This window comes from Triticum aestivum, chromosome 6D (assembly GCF_018294505.1).
Source record: "Triticum aestivum cultivar Chinese Spring chromosome 6D, IWGSC CS RefSeq v2.1, whole genome shotgun sequence".
Lineage (NCBI taxonomy): Eukaryota > Viridiplantae > Streptophyta > Magnoliopsida > Poales > Poaceae > Triticum > Triticum aestivum.
In genome coordinates this window covers 115704804-115711499 of record NC_057811.1, presented here as the reverse complement: position 1 = coordinate 115711499, position 6696 = coordinate 115704804, and the positions used below count along the sequence as shown (strand labels likewise).

Genomic DNA, 6696 nt, shown 5'->3' with positions numbered 1-6696 from the left:
GTCGCGTCGTAGGTCGTACTCATAGGCTGGCCGTAATGGCTCCTTGCCTTGACGACGAGATGGAGCGGGAGGCGGTTCGGCTTTACCAGCTGTCCTATCCCATCCTTGAGGGGGGCGGTCCGGCTGTTCTGCTCGAGTGTGCCTTGGACGTGTGTGCTCCATGGCCTCATCGTTGAATTGCGACAGTAGTTTTCAGATTGGGTAGCTCTTGGTTTGTCGTTCGTAGCCGTACTCCTCTTCGGCAGCCAGGACCTTAGTCCATCTGTCATTGAGGGTATCTTGTTCGGCCTTTAGTTTTTGTCGTTGCTTCTTCAAGCTACGCGGGGTGGCAATTAGTTGCCATTTGAACCGCTCTTGATCCAGCGGGTCTTCGGGGACGATAAAATCTTCGTCACCCAAACCGACCTCCTCTTTGGAAAGGGGAGGTAGTTACTGTCTTCAGAGTCATTGAGATCTTCAAGGTTGAGCGGATCCTCGTGCTCCTCGTGATCGTCTCGTGGTTGTTCATCGTCGCCGGGGTCGTCGAGGTTGTCAGCATTGTCCGCAGTGCCATTTTCTCCGGTGTCCATGATGCTCACATGGCTTCGACGCGCCTTGGAGCGGTGACATTGTCTGCGGCGCTTCAACGGCTCATCGTTGGGCCTGCTGTTATCCTTCCCGGGAGTGCCATCGTTGTCCTTCGGGGTGTCCACCATGTAGACGTCGTAAGTGGACGTTGTTGGGTAACGTAGCATGCAATTTCAAAAAAATTCCTACGCCACGCAAGATCTATCTAGGAGATGAATAGCAACGAGAGGGGAGAGTGTGTCTACGTACCCTCATAGACCGAAAGCGGAAGCGTTTGACAACGCGGTTGATGTAGTCGAACTTCTTCTTGTTCCGACCGATCAAGTACCGAACGTACGGCACCTCCGAGTTATGCACATGTTCAGCTTGATGATGTCCCTCGAACTCTTGATCCAGCAAAGTGTCGAGGAAGTAAATGAGTTCCGTGAGCACGACGGCGTGGTGACGGTGATGGTGAAGTGATCCGCGCAGGGCTTCGCCTAAGCACCGCGAGAATATGACCGAGGGTGTAATCTGTGGAGGGGGCGCCGCACACGGCAAACATATGTTGTTGTGTGTTCTAGGCGCCTCCCCCTCATATATATAGGTGGGAGGGAGAGGGAGCAGCCAAGGGGCGCCCCAAGTAGGAGGAATCCTACTTGGGGGCCTAGTCCAATTCGCCCCCCTTACCATATTTTCCGGAGGGGGAAGGAAGGAGGGAGGAAGGAAGGAAGGGGAGGCTGAATCCCTCCCCTTTCTTCTCTCTTCCCCTTCTAGTTTGGCCCATATGGGGGGCGCAGCAGCCCCTGTTGGCTGCTGCGTTTCCCCTCTTGGCCCATTAGCCCATATCTTTGCCGGGGGTGCCCGGAACCTCTTCCAGTGACCCGATATGTACCTGGTACCCTCCGGAACACTTCCGATGTCTGAATACTATCGTACTATATATCAATCTTTACCTCTCGACCATTTCGAGACTCCTCGTCATGTACGTGATCTCATCCGGGACACCGAACAACATTCGGTCACCAAATCACATAACTCATGTAATACAAAATCGTCATCGAACGTTAAGCATGCGGACCCTACGGGTTCAAGAACTATGTAGACATGACCGAGACACCTCTCCGGTCAATAACCAATAGCGGAACCTGGATGCTCATATTGGCTCCTACATATTCTACAAAGATCTTTATCGGTCGAACCATAATGACAACATACGTTATTCCCTTTGTCATCGTTATGTTACTTGCCCGATATTCTATCGTCGGTATCTTCATACCTAGTTCAATCTCGTTACCGGCAAGTCTCTTTACTCGTTCCGTAGTACATCATACCGCAACTAACTCATTAGTTACATTGCTTGCAAGGCTTCTTATGATGTGCATTACCGAGAGGGCCCAGAGATACCTCTCCGATGCTCGGGGCGACAAATCCTAATCTTGATCTATGCCAACCCAACAAGCACCTTCGGAGATATAGGTACGTCTCCAACGTATCTATAACTTTTTATTACTCCATGCTATATTATCTTCTGTTTTGGACATTATTGGGCTTTATTATTCACTTTTATATTATTTTTGGGACTAACCTATTAACCGGAGGCCCAGCCCAAAATTGCAGTTTTTTGCCTATTTCAGAGTTTCGCCGAAAAAGAATATCAAACAGAGTCCAAACGGAATGAAACCTTCGGGAACGTGATTTTCGGAACGAATATGATCCAGAGGACTTGGACCCTACGTCAAGAAATCAAGCAGGAAGCCACGAGGTAGGGGGGCGCCTACCCCCCTGGCGCGCCCTCCACCCTCGTGGGCCCCACGTTGCTCCACCGACGTACTCCTTCCTCCTATATATACCTACGTACCCCCAAACGATCAGATACGGAGCCAAAAACCTAATTCCATCGCCGCAACCTTCTATACCCACGAGATCCCATCTTGGGGCCTGTTCCGGAGCTCCGCCGGAGGGGGCATCGATCACGGAGGGCTTCTACATCAACACCATAGCCTCTCCAAGGAAGTGTGAGTAGTTTACCTCAGACCTTCGAGTCCATAGTTATTAGCTAGATGGCTTCTTCTCTCTTTTTGGATCTCAATACAATGTTCTCCCCCTCTCTTGTGGAGATCTATTCGATGTAATCTTCTTTTGCGGTGTGTTTGTTGAGACCGATGAATTGTGGGTTTATGATCAAGTTTATCTATGAACAATATTTGAATCTTCTGAATTCTTTTATATATGATTGGTTATCTTTGCAAGTCTCTTCGAATTATCAGTTTGGTTTGGCCTACTAGATTGATCTTTCTTGCAATGGGAGAAGTGCTTAGCTTTGGGTTCAATCTTGCGGTGTCCTTTCCCAGTGACAGTAGGGGCAGCAAGGCACGTATTGTATTGTTGCCATCGAGGATAACAAGATGGGGTTTATATCATATTACATGAATTTATCCCTCTACATCATGTCATCTTACTTAAAGCGTTACTCTGTTCTTATGAACTTAATACTCTAGATGCATGCTGGATAGCGGTCGATGTGTGGAGTAATAGTAGTAGATGCAGGCATGAGTCGGTCTACTTGTCTCAGACGTGATGCCTATATACATGATCATACCTAGATATTCTCATAACTATGCTCAATTCTGTCAATTGTTCAACAGTAATTTGTTCACCCACCATAAAATACTTATGCTCTTGAGAGAAGCCACTAGTGAAACCTATGGCCCCCGGGTCTATCTTCCGTCATATTAATCTTCCAACACTTAGTTATTTCCGTTGCTTTTATTTTACTTTGCATCTTTATCATAAAAATACCAAAAATATTATCCTATCATATCTATCAGATCTCACTCTCGTAAGTGACCGTGTAGGGATTGACAACCCCTTATCGCGTTGGTTGCGAGGATTTATTTGTTTGTGTAGGTGCGAGGGACTCACGCGTAGCCTCCTACTAGATTGATACCTTGGTTCTCAAAAACCGAGGAAAATACTTACGCTACTTTGCTGCATCACCCTTTCCTCTTCAAGGGAAAACCAACACAGTGCTCAAGAGGTAGCAAATACCTGTAGAGCATCTTTATAATCACCCAGTTACGTTGTGACGTTTGATAGCACACAAGATATTCCTCCGGTATCCGGGAGTTGCATAATCTCATAGTCAACGGAATATGTATATGACATAAAGAAAGCAATAGCAATAAAACTAAACGATCAATATGCTAAGCTAACGGATGGGCCTTGTCCATCACATCATTCTTCTAATGATGTGATCCCGTTCATCAAATGACAACACATGTCTATGGTTAGGAAACTTAACCATCTTTGATTAACGAGCTTGTCCAGTAGAGGCTTATTAGGGACATAGTGTTTTGTCTATGTATCCACACATGTATCAAGTTTCCGGTTAATACAACTAGTCATCAACCCGTGCATCTGCACGGGCTAGTGATACTAAATACACATAAGTAGTCTCTGAGAATAATTAATTAAGCATGTAAAATGGATAGAATTAGACGACAGAAAAAAAAACATAGAAACAACTTTTTAAGACATGATCATAAAAACATAGAACATTTTTGTTGGTACCATATGGGTGGTGGACAGCTCCTTGAGATATCATAAACAGGTATGCTTTTCAGCTTGTATTAACAACTTTTTGTATATGCCTTTATAATTTTGAGATGGGTTTCATATTGCGATTATAACCAAGGCGGTCTGACTTTTCTAAATATAACATTTAAAGCAGCATTCCTGCAGTTTAAATAATTGAAAATTCATTTTTGTGACATTTTGCGCTTTGTTGAATTATTATGTCAATGTGACTATTTAAAAGTGGTGAGCTGAAAGAATGAATTTGAAGAGTATTATTTGAAGTACTGTATTGCTGTCATGATGTAAAGTAAGAAAATAAGAGGTATACTTAAGATTCGCGAAAATAATAAGGAACAGTTTCTTGACACATGATATAGAGCATGCATATGTGAGAGTCTATTTTGCATCTTATAGCACATTACAATGTTGCTTAAACTAACAACATATTCAAAATTGATTTAGCACCCGTTTGGATCATTACTGTTAACAAATAAAAACTATGGTGTGAACTGCGAACTCAAATCAGGCTCCAAATCTAGCTACTGTCCCGCACATGAATGACCTCGACAAATGATCATAACTCTTTAATTAGCCGCAACTTTCCTTTTTTGCAGCAACTGATCATATTGAAACGGTTTCTTGTGCGGATGGATGATGCGTTTTTTCTTCTCTTGATGGAAGCACGTGCATGAACCACAAACCATTTTTCCCTTCTAACTGACAGGATAAAAAAACCAATTTCTGTGTATAGGAATAATTTACAAAGAGGATAGAAGGTTTTAGGCATTGAGCATTTAAATGTATAGATTTTGCTATAAAATTCCCAGAAAAAATATATACTACTTTTAGTAGTTTTGAAGTACAAATATGCATGCGTCAGAAACATCATAATACTCCATGGTATGTGCTACGGCTATGTAGTAGCTTCGAAGGTGTCCAATACTACATGGTCCTTCTGAAATCAAGAGACAACGGCACAAATTTTTGGCGATCCAATTTACCACTAAGATACATAAATGCAGTGACAAATTCAGTACATAAATGCAAGTAATAAATTAGTTTCTTGGATTTTGGGTACGGTGCATTCTTGTTAGTACAAAAGAAGAATGTGGAGAATGCATGGACATTCGAACAAAGCAGGGAAACATGTCGTCCAAAATAAAATCTAGAAAATAGAAAATGGAATATTACCTCAAATAAATTTTCATTAAATCCCATCAATTCCCCCGCCAGAATAGCTTCAGTATCAGCAAGTGACTCTGAAACCCAAGCTACCAACTATACTCCTTCCGCACTGTACGCCACCTGGGATTAAGCTGTACGCCAACTGGAAAAAAAAAAGAATCATAAATAGGGACATACAATCTACACTGTAGATCTGAATAAGCAAGAGGCGATCGAGACCATATTTCTTACTCGCAGGAACACCAAACTTCGAAAGAGCACAGCAGACCATCCGCTAGTTTGATTTTCTATAACGTGTTTTATCCTAATGGTCTTAGAACACTATTTATAGTTCAGCATATAATTTTCAACTTTATTATTGGGATATGCAATTATTTCATTAAGGATTTTTTTTAGAGAAAAGGCATCGGCGAGCCCGAGAGAGGACTCGAACCTAGCCCGGCTTTGAATTAACAGAGCCCTCAACCGGCCAGGATTACGTAGAACCACATTACAATGAAAAGAAAACAAAGCGGAGCAAAGATACATAGCGCTAAGAGGAACAGCTCAAAGGCAACAACAAACAATGTTGCCAACGACCACCGCAATGCCAAACAAGCAACCAAACTAAGGCTACAGGAGGATGGCAACTTCAGACTTGTATTGTGCCGCTGACTGCAATCGCACAAGCAGACAAGAGCAACACCAGATCTGTCTCTGCCGCCGCAAAGGGCCACAACCCATTCACCCGGGCTCGACGGGAGCCGCACCAGCGGCCGGCAGAGCGGTTCTACATGAACCCAGACCAGGGCGCCCAACCACCGTAGGGGAACAGCAGAGGCAGACCCACACGCATCGGAAGCCGACCACAGAGCACCATGACTGGAAGCCGCAGGACAGGACGTCGGCCGCGAGTCGTCGAACGAAGGCGAAGATCCACGGAGAAGGCCAAAAAAGGGCACAGCCAAGCGGTGGTCAGGGATTGGAAATCCGCAACCGAGACCACGACGGCAGCCACTGAGAAGAACAGGCCGCCTTGCACCGTCACCGCATCACCAGCAGCTCCACCTCACACAAGCAATCCCCGGAAGACGCCTTCAAGAAGGAGCACGGCACCGGATGCCGCCGTCGTCCAAGCAAGGGGAGGGCAGGTCTTCACCTGTGCTCGAGGAAGGGTGGGAGGGGAGTACCACACCAAAGCCTCCAGGAAGGACTACGGCGCCGAAAGACGTCGCCTTTGGTGAGGCCGCCGCGCCGGCCAGGGGTTTCCCCCGGAAACACGCCCAACCACCAGATCCGTCCGTCCAGACCCCCATGACGGCGACCGAAGCCACCAGGGGCTGGAGCAAGAGCAGATCGAGGTCGGGGACGGAGCTTCTCCAGGACGCGCATGGCGACCCACGCGGG

General features: G+C 45.7%; 1 long non-coding RNA gene across 7 annotated transcripts in view; it reads right to left on the bottom strand.

Annotated features, from left to right (window-relative positions):
* Positions 1-4453: 4453 nt before the first annotated feature.
* Positions 4454-6696, bottom strand: part of LOC123143976 (uncharacterized) — a 6994-nt gene continuing 4751 nt past the window's right edge. For all 7 annotated transcript variants that reach the window (XR_006471167.1, XR_006471169.1, XR_006471173.1 and 4 more), the window contains one exon: positions 4454-5452. This is a non-coding gene — a long non-coding RNA (uncharacterized lncRNA). The remainder of the gene's footprint in view (positions 5453-6696) is intronic.